This window comes from Macaca nemestrina, chromosome X (genome assembly GCF_043159975.1).
Source record: "Macaca nemestrina isolate mMacNem1 chromosome X, mMacNem.hap1, whole genome shotgun sequence".
NCBI classification, from domain to species: Eukaryota; Metazoa; Chordata; class Mammalia; order Primates; family Cercopithecidae; genus Macaca; species Macaca nemestrina.
Genome location: NC_092145.1, coordinates 26022768 through 26042463, shown reverse-complemented (window position 1 = coordinate 26042463; position 19696 = coordinate 26022768).

Sequence of the window (19696 nt, the reverse complement as noted above, 5' to 3'; positions counted from 1 at the left end):
TGCAAGGTACAATTCTTGTTACTGGCATTACAGCAGTGATCAAAACAACCTAAAGCCCCCTGCTTTCATAGTACATATGATATAATAGAGCAAGACAGAAAATAAAGAAAATGAATAAGTAAAAATTGTCATTTGATGATAAATGCTATTGGAGAAACATAAAGCATAGAAGCGAAATAGGGAGAGCGGGGGTTGGGTGCAGCTTTAAATAGGGTGACCAGGGCAGGCCTCACTGAGGAAGTAACTCATAAGCAAAGCTCTGAAGGGAGTGAGGGCATTTCCAGTCGTCCAGCTTGAGGCCCTAGTATATGTGAGACCTTAGGCATTGGCATGGCTTGCTCTAGATGTCCCTCTTCTTTTTGAGCCTGCTTGTGTTTGTCAGCTCTTGGGTGGGGCTTGGCACAAGCAGTTCAGCCCAAGGGCACCCACCCATCCCTCCTGGACTTGGAAAGCAGCTGTGCTGAAATGACCCCACCCCCATGCCCCTCCTGGGGACAGGGGGCAGTCAAAGAGCCACTAGAGGCTCTCAAAACTCTCAAAGGGGCAAACCCCCTCCCCAGAACCTTATCAGTTTCCTGGTGCAGACACTGCTGAGGACCTCAGCTGTTGTCTGTCCTTCCAGGTTTGTATGTTTAGTGTGAAGGCAGCCCTGGCACAGGCCTTCCTTCCCCTTCCAATCCCCAACAGCCTGTGCTCTGCATCGCAGGGTCACTTCCCTGCTGGAGGTTGCAACGACTGCACCAAAAAGATGGCTTTCAAAGCCCAAGGTGTGTGTGTGGGGAAGGGGTAGGTGCACACACACAATGGAAGGGCGGCTGTATGTCAGACCCTCACATTTCATGGATTCGTTTGTCTTTTGCTCTGAGCATAAGGCCATTGAAGTAATAGTCATGGATTCCTGTTCTTTCGTTTATTCAACATTACAGCATGGGGTTACCAGCCTGACTCTAGCATCACATTGACTTGACACTTGCCGTATGACCTTAGACAAGCCACCTGTAACCTCTCTGAGTGTTATTCTCATCTGTAAAATGGGGCTCAAATGCAGTACCATCCTCATAAGGTTGTCAAGATTAAATGAGATCATCTTTGAAAGGCATTCAGCACAGTGCCTGGCACATAGTAGGTGTCTCATAAATGACAGCTGCTATTACTATTAGCCAGGGCTTACTGCACACCCGTTGTGTGCCAGACACAGTGCTAGGTGCTGGCAAAGTTAGCAAGAGGAACTCAAAGATGAGTCAGACAAGGCCCAGCTTGGCTCCATTCCTCACCCAGATGTGGCTGCCCCACCTCATCCAAGGGACCTTGCAGTTGAGTGTGCAAGCACCTGGGGCCTGGGGTGGGACCCATGGGGTTCAGGCCAGGGAGTGTCACCAGCTGGGTGCAACACTCGGACTCTTACCCTCACGAATGCCCCCCCACCACGCTGCCAGAATGTCATCTGAGTGCTGAGTGCCAGGGCTGCCCCACGGGGCATTGGGACGGAGGGCTCAGCACCAAGGCAAGGAGCTGCTCTGTGGGTCTGTCTGGACACAGTGGAGATCTGGGTCAGTGATTTTCTGAGTCAATTCTCTTTTTTTGTTTGTTTGTTTTTGAGATAGAGTCTCCCTTTGTTACCCAGGCTGGAGTGCAGTGGTGCAATCTTGGCTCCCTGAAGCCTCTGCCTCCTGGGTTCAAGCTGTTCTCCTGCCTCAACTTCCCGAGTAGCTGGGATTACAGGCATGTGCCACCACACCCAGCTAATTTTTGTATTATTAGTAGAGACGGGGTTTTGCTATGTTGGCTAGGCTGGTCTTGAACTCCTGACCTCAGGTGATCTGCTGGCCTCAGCCTCCCAAAGTGTTGGGATTACAGACAAGAGCCATGGTGCCCAGCCTTGGGTCAGTGTTTTTCTGTTTACCCTCTTCAGTGTCTCAGCCGTTGGCAAGGCACCATCACTCTCTACCTTTTCTTGGGAAGTGGCTTCCCCTTCCTGTCAGAGACTCTTCCTATTATTTTGGGTCCTCTTTCTTTTTCACACTCACCCACACACTCTCCAATCCATGTCCTCAGTCACTACTAGCCTTAGTGGTCAGTGGATCCCCATGGTGAACGGGAAGCTCTTTGGATCATAGCAATATCGCTCACTCACCCACAGGGCATGGCCCACTGGAAAAAGAGGAGAGGACGGGACAGGACTTGGCCTCTGCCCTGCCTGACGGATTGTGTTATCTCATGCAGGAGGGAGTGGGGAAACCCATGTGGCATTCGGTACACAACCCAGTGCTAAACTATGCAGTCTAAACTCTATGCTGTCTAAGAAGAGGGCAAGGGCAGTGAGGGCCATACCAGAGGAAGGGGGACTCGGGCTGAATCTCAAAGGAGAAGAAGGCTTGGAATGGGGTGGCAGACTCCAGCTTGGGCCCAGGGGGATGTGCTCAGCTGTCTGATGTCTGGAAGCAGAGACCCATGTCCCATGAGGAGTGAAGATGTCCATCAGGCCAAGGTGAGAGGTGGAGCATGCGAGGTGGGGGTCAGGGCTGGGGGCAGAAGAAAGGCATAGAGGGACCATTGGCCAGAAGGTGGCAGAGGCCATGGGGGTAGCCTTTTTCCTCCAAATCCCATTCTGTTCTCTTTTTAGCCTTTATTTTCCGCACCACTCCCCTTCTCTACTCTCTTTCCCTTTTTTGGGTCTCTTTGTCATCCTCCTCCCTTTTTTCTGAGTCTCAGTTATTTTATCTGCAAGATAAATGTGCTCATTCTGGAATCTGGTGGTGTTGCCTCTCCTGCTTTTCATTCCAGTTCTGAGATCTCATTCAGCAAGAACTGCTGTCTTAGGGCTGCTCTCCCAGGGCTGCGCCCTACTGGCTTCTGTGGATGTACGTCCACCGGCAGAAAAGCCTGAGGGTCCAAGGCTTGGGATCTGTGTCACTCCTTGCTGGGGGCTGTGGGACAAGCCTGTTTTGCTTCTCAATCAGACTGAAGACAGGTGAGGATGCCAAGTCCAGAAATTGCTTTGCTTCCAGCATCAAATGGCTTCCTCTCAGCACCACAGTCCCTTTAAGATGGGAGGGAAGCTAGAAGAAGATCTTTGATGTTGTTCAATTGAGAAATCCATCAGGTGGGAGCAAGCCCGGAAATGCCGGAGTGAAGGGCTCCGTGGTTGGCTGCATTGATGGGTCTACTGCCTGGACTTTGTTTTCTGATGGTAAACGTTCCCCGACATAAACACAGGCAGAGCAGGGAATAACAACATTCAGTCCCCAAACAAACAAAACAGGAATGAGACCTGTCTTGCGCAGGGAATGGCTCTTGTTGCAATGATATAGCTCAAGAGGCCTTCACTGTGGAATTTCCTGCCTTGAGCATGATGAATTTTCCATTCTTGTCCTCGAATGAACAGTCGCCATAGAGCTTAGTGGCTGGCCAGTGAAGCTCAGCAAGGCCCTCTGGGAAATGGTCAGCTTCATCTTGGCTGAGCCTGGTCAGAGGGGCATGCCTACCTTTTCTTGAATCAGTTGCTACTGTACCCCTTTAAGTGCCGTGAGACCCATCATCCTCAAGTGCTTAAAGACTGAGCTTGAAGTCACCTTCCTTTTCTACCTCATTATTATTATTATCATTATTATTATTATTTTGAGACAGAGTTTCACTCCATCACCCAGGCTGGAGTGCAGTGGTGTGATCTCAGCTTACTGCAAACTCTGCCTCCTGAGTTCAAGTGATTCTCCTGCCTCAGCCTCCCGAGTAGCTGGGATTACAGGCATGCACCACCACGCCTGGCTAATTTTTGTATTTTGAGTAGAGACGGGGTTTCATCATGTTTCCAGGCTGTTCTCAAACTCCTGATCTCAAGGAATCCACTCATCTCAGCCTCCCAAAGTGCTGGGATTACAGGTGTCAGTCACTGCGTCACCTATTTTCTACCTCATCTTATTTGACTCCCTTTCATGAACCAGACACTCCAGCCATACCAGATGCATCCCCGCTTTCCACGAGTAGGCCGTTTTCTTGCATTTCTGACTTTGCTTATTCTATTCCTATTGCTTGGACCACTCTGCCACCATCCCCATTTCTGCCCATCCAGGAGGCAGTATGCACAGTGGTGATGAGCATGGAATCTGTCTAGGTTTAATTCTGGGCTCCATTGCTTACCATCCATGTGGCCTTCAGCAAGTCATTTAACCTCTCTGTGCTTCCGTTTCCATGTCTGTTAAAAGGGCGTGATAATGGCACTTACTTTATAGGATTGTGGTAAGCCCTAAGTGAGTTACTATTTGCAAGGCACTTAGAAGAGTATCTGGTACATAGTAAGCACTCTGCCAAGCATTAGGAATTAATATTGAAATCCTACCTTCTTTCAAGGTTCAGCTCAAATGCCACCTCCCCAGTGAATCCCTCCTGATCCACCCCAGTGGAAATGTTCTCTCCCTCCTCTAACTTTCCATAGCCTTTTAACTGGATCTCTCCTGGGGAACTACCTACCTGGTATCATAACAATGTATGCACATGTATCTGCTATCCGAGGGTTGGGACTCTTCCATAACTTCCAAAGGGCCTTACACCAAGTATTTGCTCAATAGATCCTTGGAAAAGGATCGAATGGAGTTGAAAGGGTGATAACATGACCCAGGAGGAGAGCGCAGCTGCTTGTTAAGCCTGGCTGGCCTCCCCACCAGAAAATGAGGGACTTGACTCCTCGCCAGCGAGTTATGTGTGTCACAGTTGGTACTGGCTCACATAGATCTGTCACTCCTCCCTTATCAGGTCTTCCTTGTGAGCACTGGCAAGGCTTGGGGCAAAGTCAACAGGGAACACAGTGAAGGGATATGCCAAGCAGCCTCTACCATGTTGTCCCTTGATGGTAAGCATGAGGCATCCTGGACCAGATCTGGGCTGCTTTATGCCCACCTGAATCCCAGGATTCTGGCTCTACAGTAGAGCCAGATCAATATTGAACTAAGAGCCAAAGCCTACACATTCTCCTCCCTCAAAACGCAACCTGCTGGTCCCCTTCTCATACGACTTACCCAGTTGCTGCTGAACTTGGGCCTCCAGATGCTGCCTGCTTGCTTTCCCTTCTTTCCTTACTGGCCAAAGATTCTAGACATATCCAGCACTGCCTTGAGTCAGATCCACCATCCATTGAGGCAGGACTCAGCACCCCCACATACCTTTAACTACTCTATTATCTGATTTCTGTACTTTGCTGGTGCTTCTTCTTGCTGAAATGACTTCTTTGTGTGCTGCAAATGACCATGACTTTTTGTATACATCATAGCACATAGCATGGAGGTAGATGTTGGCCTAGCCTGTAATAGAAGCTTCCTTAGTTCTTTTTGGTTGAATCAAGGGGTGGGAGATGGGAAATAAAGCTATAGTCACTCTGATTATATTTTTCTTAACTTTTACAATTCTGATCATGCAAGTGGATCTCTGAGTCATCAGGGCCCTCTATGCCCCTTGAGATCTAAATGACATTGCTTTGAGCCTCCTTCTACCCCTGTGCCATGAACAGTGCAAGTCAAGACTCCAGCCCAAGATATTTTTGAATTTCTAAGTGAGTTACTATTTGCAAGGCACTTAGAAGAGTATCTGGTACATAGTAAGCACTCTGCCAAACATTAAGGATTACTATTGAAATCCTCAAATGAACAGTCGCCTTAGAGCTTAGTGGTTGGCCAATGAAGCTCAGCAAGGCCCTCTGGGAAATGGGCAGCATCGTCTGGGCTGGACCTGGTCAGAGGGGCATGACTACTTTTTCTTGAGCCAGGCCTGGGGTGAGTTGCTACTGCACTCCTTAAAGTGCCGTGAGACCCATTGTCCTCCAGTGCTTAAAGACTGAGCTTGAAGCCACCTTCCTTTTCCCACTCTAAACCACCTTCCCTTAGAGTGGAGGAAGAGGGAAGATTTATATCCTCATGGCCTTCTTACCACCCACGTTCTGCAGCTTTGGGCTTGGTCTTTGCTTTCATACTGTTGACCAAAGCACCAGACCTAGACCCTTTCTCAGTTCCCACCAAGAAAATGTGAGTAGTGGAATCTACTAAAGATCTTTGGTGGGATGAAATCACAACCTATGTCAATGGAAGCATGCTTAGAGGGTGTTGCACTGCAAAAAATATGGAGGAATCCTGGAACTGGGGACTAAGGTGAGACAGATTCTCCAGACAGAGAGGCCTCAATTTGCCTGGGGCCTGGTGCTATCCACTGAAGCACCTATAGAAGCCTTGGAGCCTAAGCAATGCCCAGTCATCCCGCCCTGGTGTGGGCCCCAGTGAGACAGCAAGAGGGTAAGTACACCTTCCAGGCCCAGATGCCCTCAGGACCAGCCCTACTTTTGGCAAAGGAAGCATAAGCCTGGCTTCAGGCAGGGAAAGAGCTACAGACAATCGCCTTTGGCTGGTACTGTAGCTCACATCTATAATCTCACTAATTTGGAAGGTTGAGTCAGGGAGATTACTTGAGACCAGGAGCTCAAGACCAGCCTGGGCAACATAGCAAGACCCCCATCTCTACAAAAAATAAATCAGTTGGGTATGGTAACACAAGCCTGTAGTCCCAGCTACTCAGGAGGCTGAGGCAGGAGGATTACTTGACCCAGGAGGTCGAGGCTACAGTGAGCCATGATCACACTACTGCACTCCAGCCTGGGCAACAGAGTGAGACCCTATCTGTAAAAACAAAAACAGAAACAAAAACAGAAAAGGGACAATGGCCTTAATCTCTCCCTGCTTTCCCTAAGCCTAAAAGGCATCCTGCCTTTTAGGCAGGGTGAGTTGAATGGGGGCTGCCTGCCTTCTTCAGAGAGAGGGAAGAAGGCAAGAAGTAGGGGGTATGGCTGGGGCCCTACAGCTCCCAACCTCAAGACCAGCCATTCGAGGCCAGAGGGAAGCTGCAGCTTTGCTTTTGCAGCTGCAGCGGCAGTGAAGAAAGCAGGAGGGCATCCTGAGGCGGGAAATGCCTATCAGTGTCATCCCCAGCTGCTTCCGGCTTCCTCCTTCAAGGATTCCAGGGGCTCCTCTGTATCCTCGCCAAACCCTCTCCCCTGCCCCAGGTTCTGGCAGGCAGCTGTGCGCCCCTCCAAGGGCCCACGTCACAAGTCCTCAGAGGGGCTGTCAACTCCCCATTGTTCTCAGGGCTTCTGGGGCTTCTCCGGCATTCCTTTGGCTCATGAGGGGAAATGCCTGAAGCTTCGCCCTCACCTCTTCAGATGCTCGGCCTAATAGTCACCGGCCCTCCTGGCCCCTCAAGGGATGCTGTGCTGCGTGGGAGAATCTGGCTAGGCTAGCACTACAAGTACACTTGCCTGAGGTCAAAGATGAAATCTGAGGGGCTACCTAGGCTTCTGTGTCTTGAATTCACCTTGAAGGCCCCAGCCAAGTATTTCCCCCTCTCCCTCCTGAGTACTGCACACAACTACCCGCAGAGTTACACAAACACAGCCATGCCCTTCCATTCCAAATTCTACCCATTCCACACAGTTCTGTACATGCTCTCACATGCACTCTCTCACCCAACCCATCTTTCCAGGAGAGCCATCAGGTGTGTCAGGGCCAGAAGCTACTTTTTCTGTGGGTACGTGACTGACATTCTTCCAGGAAGCCTCCCCTGACTGACAGGCAAAACTTCCTGGGTAGAAGCTGCCTCCAGTCCCCATCTACTATTTTAAATATGGTGGGTAGGGAAGGTTTTACTGGAGAAGGTGATGTTTAAAGTAAATACTGAAGGATGTGAAGGAGTAAACGATGCTGATATTCAAAAGAAGGACATTCAGGGCCAAGGGAGAAACAAATGCAAAGGCCCAGAGGTAGGAATGTGCCTGGTGTGAACAAGCAATAACAAAAAGGCCAGTGCATTTGGGTTGGAGGACTTGAAGGAGGAGGAGTAGCAGGTGAGTCTGGGGAAGTGATGGAGACCAGATCCTGTGGGCCCTCATTTGCCTTTGTAATAAGAGAGATGGGAAGGAGTTACCAGAGGGTTCTGAGCATAGGTCTGATGTGATCTGACTTAGATTGTAAGTGATTATTCCAGATGTTGTATTGAGAATAGACTGTAGGGGGACAAGGGTGGAAACAGGGAGATTGGTTGCAATAATTTCTTGATCTCTTGCAATAATCCATGTGAAGGATGATGGTGTCTCAGACCATGGTGGTAATGGTGGATGTGGTGATATGTGAGCAGAATATAGATATATTCTGAAGGTAGATGGATTTGTCAATGGATTAGATGGAGGGTAGGATGTAAAAGAGAACAATCAAAGATGACTCAAAATGTTTCTGCCTGACAAGAGAAAGGCATAAAAGACATCCAAATAAAAAAGAGGACATCGAATTATCTTTATTCATTGACAATATGATTCTATACCTAGAAAATTCTAAAGATTTCACCTAAAGACTCCTAGATCTGATAAACAACTTCAGTAAAGTTTTAGGATACAAACCAATGTACAAAAATCAGTAACATTTCTATATGCCAATAACAATTAAGCTGATAACCAAATCGAGAACACAACCCCATTTATAATAGCCACAAAAAGAATAAAATACCTAGGAACACATCTAACCAAAGAGGTAAAAGGTGTCTACAAGAAGAACTACAAAACACTGTTCAGTGAAATCAGAGAAGACACAAACAAATGGAAAAACATTCCATGCTCATGGATTGAAAGAACCAATATTGTGAAAACGACCATACTGCCCAGAGCAATCTACAAATTCAATGCAATTCCTATCAAAATGGTGACATCATTTTTCAAATAATTAGAAAAAATAATCCTAAAATTCATATGTGTATTAGTCTGTTCTCATTCTGCTAATGAAGACATACTCCAAACTGGGCAATTTATAAAGAAAAGGGGTTTAATGGACTTACAGTTCCACATGACTGGGGAGGCCTCACAGTCATGGTGGAAGGTGAAGGAGGAGCAAAGGAATGTCTTACATGTTGGCAGGCAAGATAGAGTGTGTGCAGGAGAACTCCCCATTATAAAACCGTCAGATATTATGAGACTTACTATCATGAGAACAGCATGGGAAAAACCTACCCCCATGATTCAGTTACTTCCCACTGGGTCCCTCCCATGACATGTGGGGATTATGGGAACTACAATTCAAGATGAGATTTGGGCGGAAGCACAGCCAACCCATATCAATATGGAACCAAAAAAGGGCCAGAATAACCAAAGCAATCCTGGGTAAAAAGAACAAAGCCAGAGGCATTACATTACCTGACATCAAATTATACTACAAGGGCACAGTAACCAAAACAGCATGGTGCTGGTACAAAAATAAATACAGACACATAGACCAATGGAACAGAATAGAGACCCCTGAAATAAAGCTGCACACCTACAACCAACTGATCTTCAGCAAAGTGGACAAAAATAAACAATGGGGAATACCCAATAGGACACCCTACTCAATAAATGCTGCTGGGAAAACTGGCTAACCATATACAGAAGAATGAAATTCAACCCTTACCTGTTACCACATACAAAAAATAACACAAGATGGAATAAAGACTTAAATGTAAGGCCTCAAACTATAAAAATCCTAGAATCAAACTGAAGAAATACTCTTCTGGCCATTGACCAAGGTAAAGAATTTATAACTAAGTCCTCAAAAGCAAACGCAACAAAACCAAAAATTGACAAGTAGGACCTGATTAAACTAAACAGCTTCTACACGTCAAAAGAAGCCATCAACAGAGTAAACAGACAACCCACAGAATGGGAGAAAATAGTTGCAAACTATGTATCCAACAAAGGACTGATTAATATCTAAAATCTATTAGGAACTTAAACACATCAACAAGGAAAAAAAACAAACAACCCCATTAAAAACTAGACAAAGGACATAAACAGACACTTCTCAAAAGAAGACATGTAAGTGGCCAACAAACATATGAAAAAATGCTCAACATCGCTAATCAGAGAAATGCAAATCAAAAACACAATGAGATACCATCTCACACCAGTCAGACTGGTTCCTATTAAAAAGTCAAAAATAACAGATGTTGGCGAGGTTGCAGAGAAGAAAAAAAAAAACACTCATACACTGTTGGTGGGATTGTAAAATAGCTCAGCTCCTGTAGAAAGAAGCTTGGAGATTTCTCAAGGAACTGAAAATAGAATTACCACTCGACCCAGCAATCCCATTACTAGGTATGTATCCAAAAGAAAATAAATTGTTCTACCAAAAAGACACATGCACTCGCATGTTCATCGCAGCACTGTTCACAATAGCAAAGACATGGAATCACATCAGCCTTGGTGCCCATCAATGTGACTGGATAAAGAAAATGTGGTATGTGTACACCATAGAATACTATGTAGCCATAAAATGAATGAAATTGTGTCCTTTGCAGCAACATGGATGAAGCTAGAGGCCATTATCCTGAGTGAATTAACACAGAAACAGAAAACCGAATACCACACATTCTCACTTATAAGCAGCAGCTAAATATTGGGTATACACAGACATAAGGATGGGAGCAATAGACACTGGGGACTCCAAAAGGTGGGAGGGAAGGAGGAGGGCAAGGGTTGAAAAACTACCAGTTGCTATGTTCACTGTTTGGGTGATGGAATCAATAGAAGCCCAAATCTCAGCATCGTGCATATAACAAACCTGCACATATATCCCCTGAATCTAATGTTTTCTAAAAAAAGATTTCTGCCTCAGCCACATGGGAATTGTCATGTACTGCCATTCACTTCAAAGGGACCAGGTATGCAGCAGGAGAGGATCAAGCAATCAGTGGTGGTCACATTATGTTTGAGAAGCCTGTTAGACATCCAAAGGGAGATGACGAATAGGCAGTTTAGTACATGAGTCTGGAGCTCAAGGGAGATACCTATACCTTTCCTGTTTTTTTTTTTTTTTTTTTTTTTTTTTTTTTTTTTTTTTTTTTGTTGTTGTTTGTTTGTTTTGTTTTGAGATGGAGTCTTGCTCTGTTGCCAAGCTGGAGTGCAGTGCCACAATCTCAGCTCACTGAAGCCTCTGCCTCCCGGGTTCAAGTGATTCTCCTGCCTCAGCCTCCTGAGTAGCTGGGACTACAGGCGTGTGCCACCACACCCAGCTAATTTTTGTAATTTTGGTAGAGACGGGGTTTCATCATGTTGGCCAGGATGGTCTCGATCTCTTGACCTCGTAATCTGCCCGCCTCGGCCTCCCAAAGTGCTGGGATTACAGGCATGAGCTGCCACGCCCAGCTCCTGTGTGTTTTTTATACTTGTCCAGTGCATTGTATCTACAAACAATTTACAGGATTGCTTTATGAGTGTTTGAACTTTCCATCAATGATTTCCTGTACATATCATTTTGCAACTTGCTTTTTTTGCTCAACATCAAGTTTTTGAGATTTTTCACACTGAAACATCTAGCTCTTTACATTTGACTCCATAGTATTCCATTATATAAATATGTCCCAATTTATGTACTTACTACCCTATTATTAGGATAATAGGGATTGTTTGGATTTCCAAATGCTTTTTTGTACTCCACAGAGTGTGATATAATGCTTTGCAGTGCTGGGCACACAGATAGTAAATGATTGAGTATTTCTGTTCACCTGCATCTGTGTGCCTGGGATCATTAATTCCCAGGCAACAGGGAACACATCACATGTGTTGATTTCACAGGGACTTATTTACTAAGCTGGTGATATTTGGTTAGCCATGTTGTCCAAGGTGCTGAAAAGTAGCAGCAATAGGGTGGGCACCGTGGCTCATACCTGTAATCCCAGTACTTTGGGAGGCTGAGGTGTGTGGATCACATGAGGTCAGGAGTTCAAGACCAGCCTGGCCATGGCAAAAATCCCATTTCTGCTAAAAATACAAAAATTAGCCAGGTGTGGTGGTGTGCACCTGTAGTTCCAGCTGCTCGGGAGGCTGAGGTGGGAGAATCGCTTGATCCCAGGAGGCAGAGGTTACAGTGAGCTGAGATCGCACCACTGCACTCCAGCCTGGGCTACACAGTGAGACTCTGTCTAAAAAAAAAAGAAAGAAAGAAAGAAAGAAACAGAAGTGATTTTTACTTTGCTAATTATCTCAAACCTTAGTGGCTTAAAACAATGAGTCATTATTTCACAGTTTCTGTGGGTCAGGGGTCTGAGTGCAGATTAACTGGACTCTCCATCTTGGGCCCTCTCACAAGCTGTAGTCAAGGTGTTGGCCAGGGCTGCAGTCACCTCAATGCTCAACAAGGGAAGAATCCATTTCCAAGCTCACTCACATGGCTGTCAGCAGGAGCCTTCAGGTGCTCACTGGCTATCAGACCGAGAGGCCCAGTTTCTTGCTGGCTATTGGCTGCCCTCAGTTCCTTGAGACACAGAACTCTCCAGAGGGCAGTTCACAACATGGCAGCTGGCTTCCTCAGAGCAAGCCAGTGAGAGATGGTGAGTGTGTGAGAAAGGCAGGAGTCAGTCTCACAATCTAATCTTGGAAATGGCAGCCCATCATCTTTGCCATATTCTATTTGTTAGAATCGAGTCACTTAGCCCAGCCCACATCCAAGGGGACGGGATTAGACAAGGGCAGGAATACCAGGATGGGGGATCACTGGGAACTATCAGAGAAGCTGCCAAGCATGGAAACCAAAGGACTGAGGTGGGGGTAGGATCGATTGGTTGAAATGCCTGCAGAGACATTGAGGAGGAAGAAGAGTGAGGAGGGGCATAGAGTGAAAGCCAGAGAGCAGGAGTAGGAGGATGGAAAACGTCTGGTAGAGACCGTTTGTCTCAGAACTTGGACGGGGGATCTCTGAGCACATTTGAGGGCCAAGGGGAAGAAGCCAATGCAAATGGCGGAGGGGAAGGGAAAATGTGGATGCCAGGCTTCTAGGAGAAGAGGAAGGGCATCTTGTCATCTACCCAGAGTAGGACAACTCTGACCAGAAACTGGGGTAATGGCAATGGGGGAGGTGGTAGATTAGAGGGAGGGACGCCCCCTCTTGCTTCCCCCCTTCATTTTTACTGATTGCTTACTTGGTGCCAAGCATTATCAGAAACACACACAGTGCTGTGTAGGTAAAAAAGTACTTTTCCATATACAGTTTACCCTTGAACAATATGGGTTTGAACTGCACTGGTTCACTTATTCGTGGATTTCTTTTTTCAACCAAACACAGATTGAAAATAGAATATTCACATATTGTGAAACCTGTGTATGTGAAGGGGTAACTTTTGTGTATGTGTCTCAAAGGGCTGACTGTGGGACTTGAGTATACATGGATCTTGGTATATGCGGGGGTCCTGGAACTAAACCCCCGTGGATACCAAAGGATGACTATACAGGCTTACTTGAGCCTCATATCAATCCAGTGAGGCTAGCAGAACAAGGATCTCATTGTCCCTATTTTAGGTGAAGAAACAGATGCAGAGAGGTGACATGGCTTTCCCTAGGTCATATAGGCAATAAGCAGCCAAGCCGGGACTAGAATTCGGGTATCCAGTCTCTAAGTGTTTCAAGTCTAGTACTGGCTTTTCATTAGGCCTCAGCACATTCAGCGTGCTGCTCCTCTGCTCAAATCCTCTCCCTTGTGTCTGTAAGGTCAAGAACTCTCTCACCCTACAGGGAACCGAATGGGAGTTTCCAGTTCAAGCAGGCCAGACAACGGCTGAAAATGAGTGAGAATTCCTTGACTATCAATCAAGAGGCTGTAACCCGAATTAAGGTTGAAGTTGTGAGGGTGGTGTGGGGAAGCCCCTGCATGGTGAGGTGGTAAGATGCACGCCACGGGTCAGTGGGACTCTAATTAGGTCCAGTGAGGGAGTGTTGGGGAGAGCATTCACGTGGGCCAAGTAAGGGCCCACAAGGAAGACAGGCGGGCTGGGAGCCTGGCTCTCACTGCGAATGAGCTGTCCCCATTATATCCTCTTCCAGCCACTCAGCCCCGCTGGCTCTCCAAGCAGCTGACAAGCCCAGTGAAAGAGTTTCCATCCAGGCCTGGAAGGCCCCAGTGAGAGCTGGGCGGCTGCTTTTATCCAGCCTTGGCAAGGCCTTTCAGCTGGAGTCCAGCCCATTTTGGGTAACATTTGGAAACTTACTGAGGAAATGGAGGTCTCCCTTTTAGGAATCCTGCCCCACCCCTGCTCCCAACATGGGTCTTAGTTTTTCCCCAGGAAACCTGGAGCACCTTGAGACTGGGGACTGTGTCTGCCCCAGCAGGCAGGAAACCAGCAGCTCAAACTCCCAAGCCCTTCCCTTTGTGAGCTCCTAGGATACACACAATTCATTCTGACCCTGGGACAAGGAGCCAGTGAACCAGTCATCTATAGACACCTGAGCTACACAGGGCCCCAGAGAAACCTTCCAGACCCTCATTTATCAGCTAAAGAAATTGAGGTACAGAATGGGGAGGGATTTGGTCCAGAATCACAGAGCCACTGAGTGGCAGAATGGGAGGGCCATAGTTTGGAGGAGACTCGATGCTACAGAAAAAGGGACTGTCAAGCAGCTAAGGTAGGAGCTCCTCTAAGCAGAGTTTAGAGAGTCGATCCAAGAAACACTTGAAGCGTGCGAGTGGCATAGACTAGGTGCTCAACAAATGGGGCATAAATAAATAAATAAAACTGATTGTTGCTGCGGGGGAGCTGGGAAGGACTAGGCCACAAGAACAGAAAACTCTGCCCTGGTCTGGGTCCTGCTGGGTCCAGATCAGTGACACTAGAATAGCCAGCTGGGCTTTTTTCCCATGGGAAAGTAGGACAACTCTGACCAGAAACTGGGGTAATGGCAATGGGGGGAGGGGGTAGATTAGAGGGAGGGACGCCCCACCCTTACTTGGGATAAAGAGCTCCCCTCTTGCTGCCCCCTTCATTTTTACTGATTGCTTACTTGGTGCCAAGCATTATCAGAAACACACACACGCACACACATACACACACACACACACACACACACACACACACACAGCATTAATGCACATGATCCCTATGAGGCAGGCACTATCATTGCCTCCATCTTATAGATGAGGAAACTGGCCCTGAGAAGTTCAGTGCCTTGCCCTTAATCTCCCAGCTGATAAGAAGTAAAGCTGGGATCTGAACCCAGGCCATCTGACTTCAATACCTATGCTTCTAATCACTAGGTTATACTGCCGTTTCACTGAGCAAGGCAGCTTGTAGTGGAGCTGCTGCCCCTGCGGATCAAAGGCCCACTCACTGACACACTCACAGCCACCCTTGCTTGGAGGTGGCATAGCAGGGCGCAAGTTGGGGTTGCCAGAGGCCCCAAGGTCTCCACCCCACCTCTATCTTGGGGCCTAAGGTGTCTCCCTCCTGGCCTCTTTTAGGAATGGTAGGGCCATTAGCCCAATGAAGGCTTTGCCATGAGTTTCTCAGACCTTTGCAGGGATAGCAGGGCCCTAAGGAGACTGAACCAGGGTGGAAAAATCTGAATAGGAATGGAGGAGGGTACAGGGCAGCTCATTATTATCTCTGGTCATTTAACACTTATGAAACACCTACTATGTGCTTGTACAGGGGGCTGAGACTGTAGCAACAGACCAGAGACCTATCCCTGCAGTTAGAGAGCTCACAGTCTAGAGGGGGAGAGCAACTAGCAAACAGACTACAGAGAGGGAAACTGAGGCCCAGAGAGGTCAAAGGTCTTGCCCAGGAACACTCAGTGGGTGAGTCACAGAGCTGGTCCCAGAGTCAGTGCTCAGACTCCCAATCCAGCATGATCCTTGCTACAGCAAAAGCAAGCAAATGCAAACAAGCTCAGATGAAAGAGGGATGTTATGAACTAAGGAGAGGCATGAGGCAGGCAGGGTTAGGCAGAAGGGCTATCCAACTGGAGCTGGAGTTCAAAAGGGGGTGCTACAGTCTGAATGTGTCCCCCAAAATTCATGTGTTGAAACGTAACAGCGAATATGACAGTATTATGAAAGTCTCCACTTTCGGAGATGAGTCATGAGGGTGGAGCATTCATGGATGGGATTAGAGCCCTTATAAAAGGGCTTGAGTGAGTAGGTTTGTTGGCTTCTGCTCTTTTGCCATGTGAGGACACAGCATTCCTTCCCTTTTACTCTTCTGTCTTTCCCACCACCTGAGGACGCAAGTGTCCCTCCCTTCCAGAGGATGCAGCAACAAGGTGCCATCTTGGATGCAGAGAACCACCCTCCACAGACAACTGAACCTGAAAGCAGCTTGATCTTGGACTTCCCAGCCTGCAGAACTGTAAGAAAGAGATTTCCAGTTATAAGTGACTTAGTCTCAGGTATGTTGTTACAGCAGCACAAACAGACTAAGACAGGAGAAGGATGTCCAGATGGAGGGGTGCGACTGGAGAAAGTTCAGTGCTCAATGAGCCCCAGTGAAGTCCCAGGAAAGCCACTGGCAGCAGCCCACATGCTTGGGCGGTTCCTGGACAGCCAAAGGAGGAACCACACCCACCAGGCCCACCAGCCTTGGTTGTGGCCCAGCAAGGCCAAGCGTTTAGTAATTGGGGAAGTGACTGCCTGGTGCCGCCCCAGTCCAAATGAATAATTATGGAATGTTTACATGATGTGGTGTTCCTGACACCTCCTCAAGTTTCCATGGCAACTAGGAACCACTGCCCCCCCACCCCCAACCCAACCCACAAGATGTTCTGTCTGTTGTGGCCAGCAGCTGTGCCATGTTGTGAATAAATAACACATGCCTGGCCTTGGAGACTGGAGTTACCCTACAGTCATCCCTGACGGGGCAGACTTAGTGAGGGGATGGGGGTGCAGCAGGCAGTAAGGTGTCTCTAATGCTTTGAATGCATCCACTTGCCTCAGCCCAGTGTCACCGGAGATAGGCCATGGGTCAGCCTTCATCCCAGTGGTCCCTCCTGGAGCCAGTAAGGAGACATCCCTGCTAAAGATATGCTCAATGTTTAATACACCCAAGCTTCAGTTCACTCCCCTTGAGCTTTTGTTTTCTCATCTGTTGAAGATACCCATGCCTGTCTCAATAACTTGTTATAAAGAAGAGATAAGATGACAACCAGGGCCAGGCGCTGTGGCTCACGCCTATAATCCCAGCACATTGGGAGGCTGAGGTGGGCAGATTACCTGAGGTCAAGAGTTCCAGACCAGCCTGGGCAACATGGTGAAACCCCATCTCTACTAAAAATACAAAAATTAGCCAGGCGTGGTGGCACGCAAGAGAATCTCTTGAATATAGGAGGTGGAGGTTGGAGCGAGATCATGCCATTGCACCCCAGCCTGGGCAACAGAGTGAGACTTTGTCTCAAAAAAAAAAAAAAAAAAAAAAAAAGACACCCAGCATAGAAAAACATATCCTACCATAATGGCTAGCACTTAGTAGGTGCTTTAAAATGTCACATCTGGAAGGTTTGTTCTAAACATTTGTGCCTGCCCCCACAACAGAACCTTCTCTCCTCCCCAGCTCCATGAATAGGTAGAAGGGCAGAAGCTCCAGTGGTCCTCTGGAAGTCAGAGAACCCAAATTAGAGGTCAATAACATCCTAGTGGATTGGGAGTAACCCTACAAACGTGAGACTCCTGAGTTTTAGTTCTGGCAGTCCTAATGACTGGCGGTGGCGCCTTGGGCAAGGCGCTTGCCCTTTCTGATTCTCAGCGTCTCTGTCTGGACTATGAGATGGAGTGGCCTAGACCAGAGGTTTTTCAAATAGTGTTCCACAGAAGCTTGGGTGCCTCAGGGGACTCTGTGGTAGGGAGAGGGATGAGACTGAATGGGTGGGGCTCTGGGCCCCTGAGCCTACTTTGATGGAATTTATATGTGCCAAGGCTTTAAAAAAAATAGTTTGAGGTCAGGCACAGTGGCTCATGCCTGTAATCCCAACACTTTGGGATGCCAAGTCAGGTGGATCACCTGAGGTCAGGAGTTCGAGACAGGCCTGGCCAACATGGCAAAACCCCGTCTCTATTAAAAATACAAATAATAATAATAATAATTAACCAGGTGTGGTGGCAGGCACTTGTAATCCCAGCTACTCAGGAGGCTGAGACAGGAGAATCACCTGAACCTGGGAGGCGGAGGTTGCAGTGAGCTGAGGTCATGCCATTGCCCTCCAGCCTGGGCAAGAGAGCGAGACTCTGTATAAAAAAAAAAATGTTTGAAAACTCTGACCTCATGCTTTTGGCTTTGATAGGGAAAGAGAGCTCCTTGGCCGCTTCCTCAGCCCCAAAGTGCATGAGTTCCCTGGCCTGGGAGCAGATACACCAAGAGAGGCACTGGATCCCAAAGGTACCCCAAAGCTCCATTTTCTCCCACACCACCCATCCTGAGCTGTCTTTCTGTCCCAGAACTCCTCCCTGACAGTTCCAACTGCCCAAAACCAGGCTACTTCCACCAGATGCCCTGAGGAACAGTATGGCAAGGGGCCCTGGGCAGAGAAGAGGCTGAGGAGGAGAAACAGACCCTGGCCATCTCTTTCCCTTAGGAGGTTATGACAGTTTCCAGTGGCCCAACCTCCCAGGGCGTTCTCCCAGAGCGTGGAGGGCGGGGGCCTAATCTGCATTTGGGACAAAGCCTACCCGGTGCTTGAGTGTTGTTGTCATGGAAACTCAGAAAGGTGTTATTAGCATCTTTTCAACTCGGTGGCCCTGTGTGGTCCGGTCCATGCAATCTTAGCAGTAGCACACCATCACCCTGGCAACCCATTAGCCTAGTGTTGTTACCATGGAAACTCCAGTAAGGTCGATCAGTCCGGGAAGTTCCCAGAGGAGACAGGCGCTGGGAGATCTGCCCAACAGTGCCCACTCTGAGGGTCTCCCAGCTGACAGTGACCTGCTCTGCTTACACTGACGGTAGTTTAGGATCTTTTCTGGAGCAAGCTCACAGTCCATGTGACAGGAAAGAATTTGGCCCTGCAGACTGGCAGGTCTATGCCTCGTTACCATGGAAATGCTGTTTGTCAGGATCTCAAAGCACAGTGCAAAACCAACTCTTCCAGCAGACTGAGGCTGGCAGGAAAGGAGGCTATGATCCTGTTCTTCATTCACATGCCCATTCATTCATTCGTTCATTCAGTATTTAGTGCACACTCATTAACACAGTGGTCACTGCGTATGTCCTGGGCTCTAACTGGAGCAAACAGGTGGGCTCACCAACTCTCTTCAGTTGAAAAGTATATTGAGGTGGAGGGGACCATCTTACTTCCTGTGTCAACCTCCATTGGAGGAAAAGGAGTTGACATACCCAAAGGAATGGGATCAGGGGGTCTCTGTGTGTCAAGGGGTACACGGAGAATGCTTGCTTTCTGTAGCCTCCTGTTTTTCACCTATCCCCTGCTTAAGCCTTCAGGAAACAGATCTTTGTGTGGTCTGAATCACCAAAGGCTTGGCCAGACATGCTAGAAGTTTCCAGCAGCCACAGCTATGTGAAGTTAGAATAGGCTACGTTGGGAAGTAATGAGTTCCCCATCACTGGAGATGTACAAGCAGAGGCAAAAAATCCTGCCCAGTGAGGGCCGTGTAGAGCCCACAGAGCACAGTGATTCAGAGCTCAGATTCTGGAGCCAGACAGCCAGACTTCAAATCTTGGCTCAGTTTACCAGCTGTGTGACTTTGGGCAATTCACTTAATCATACTGAGCCTAGATTTCCTCATCTGTAAATGGGAATGATAAGAGTTTCTACCTCATGGGCTTGTTGTGGGGATGGAATGAGTATAATATATAAAGCACTTAGAACAGTACATAACATATAATTGCTCAAGAAATGGTAGCTTGTATTATCCCTTGATGGCCCAACAAA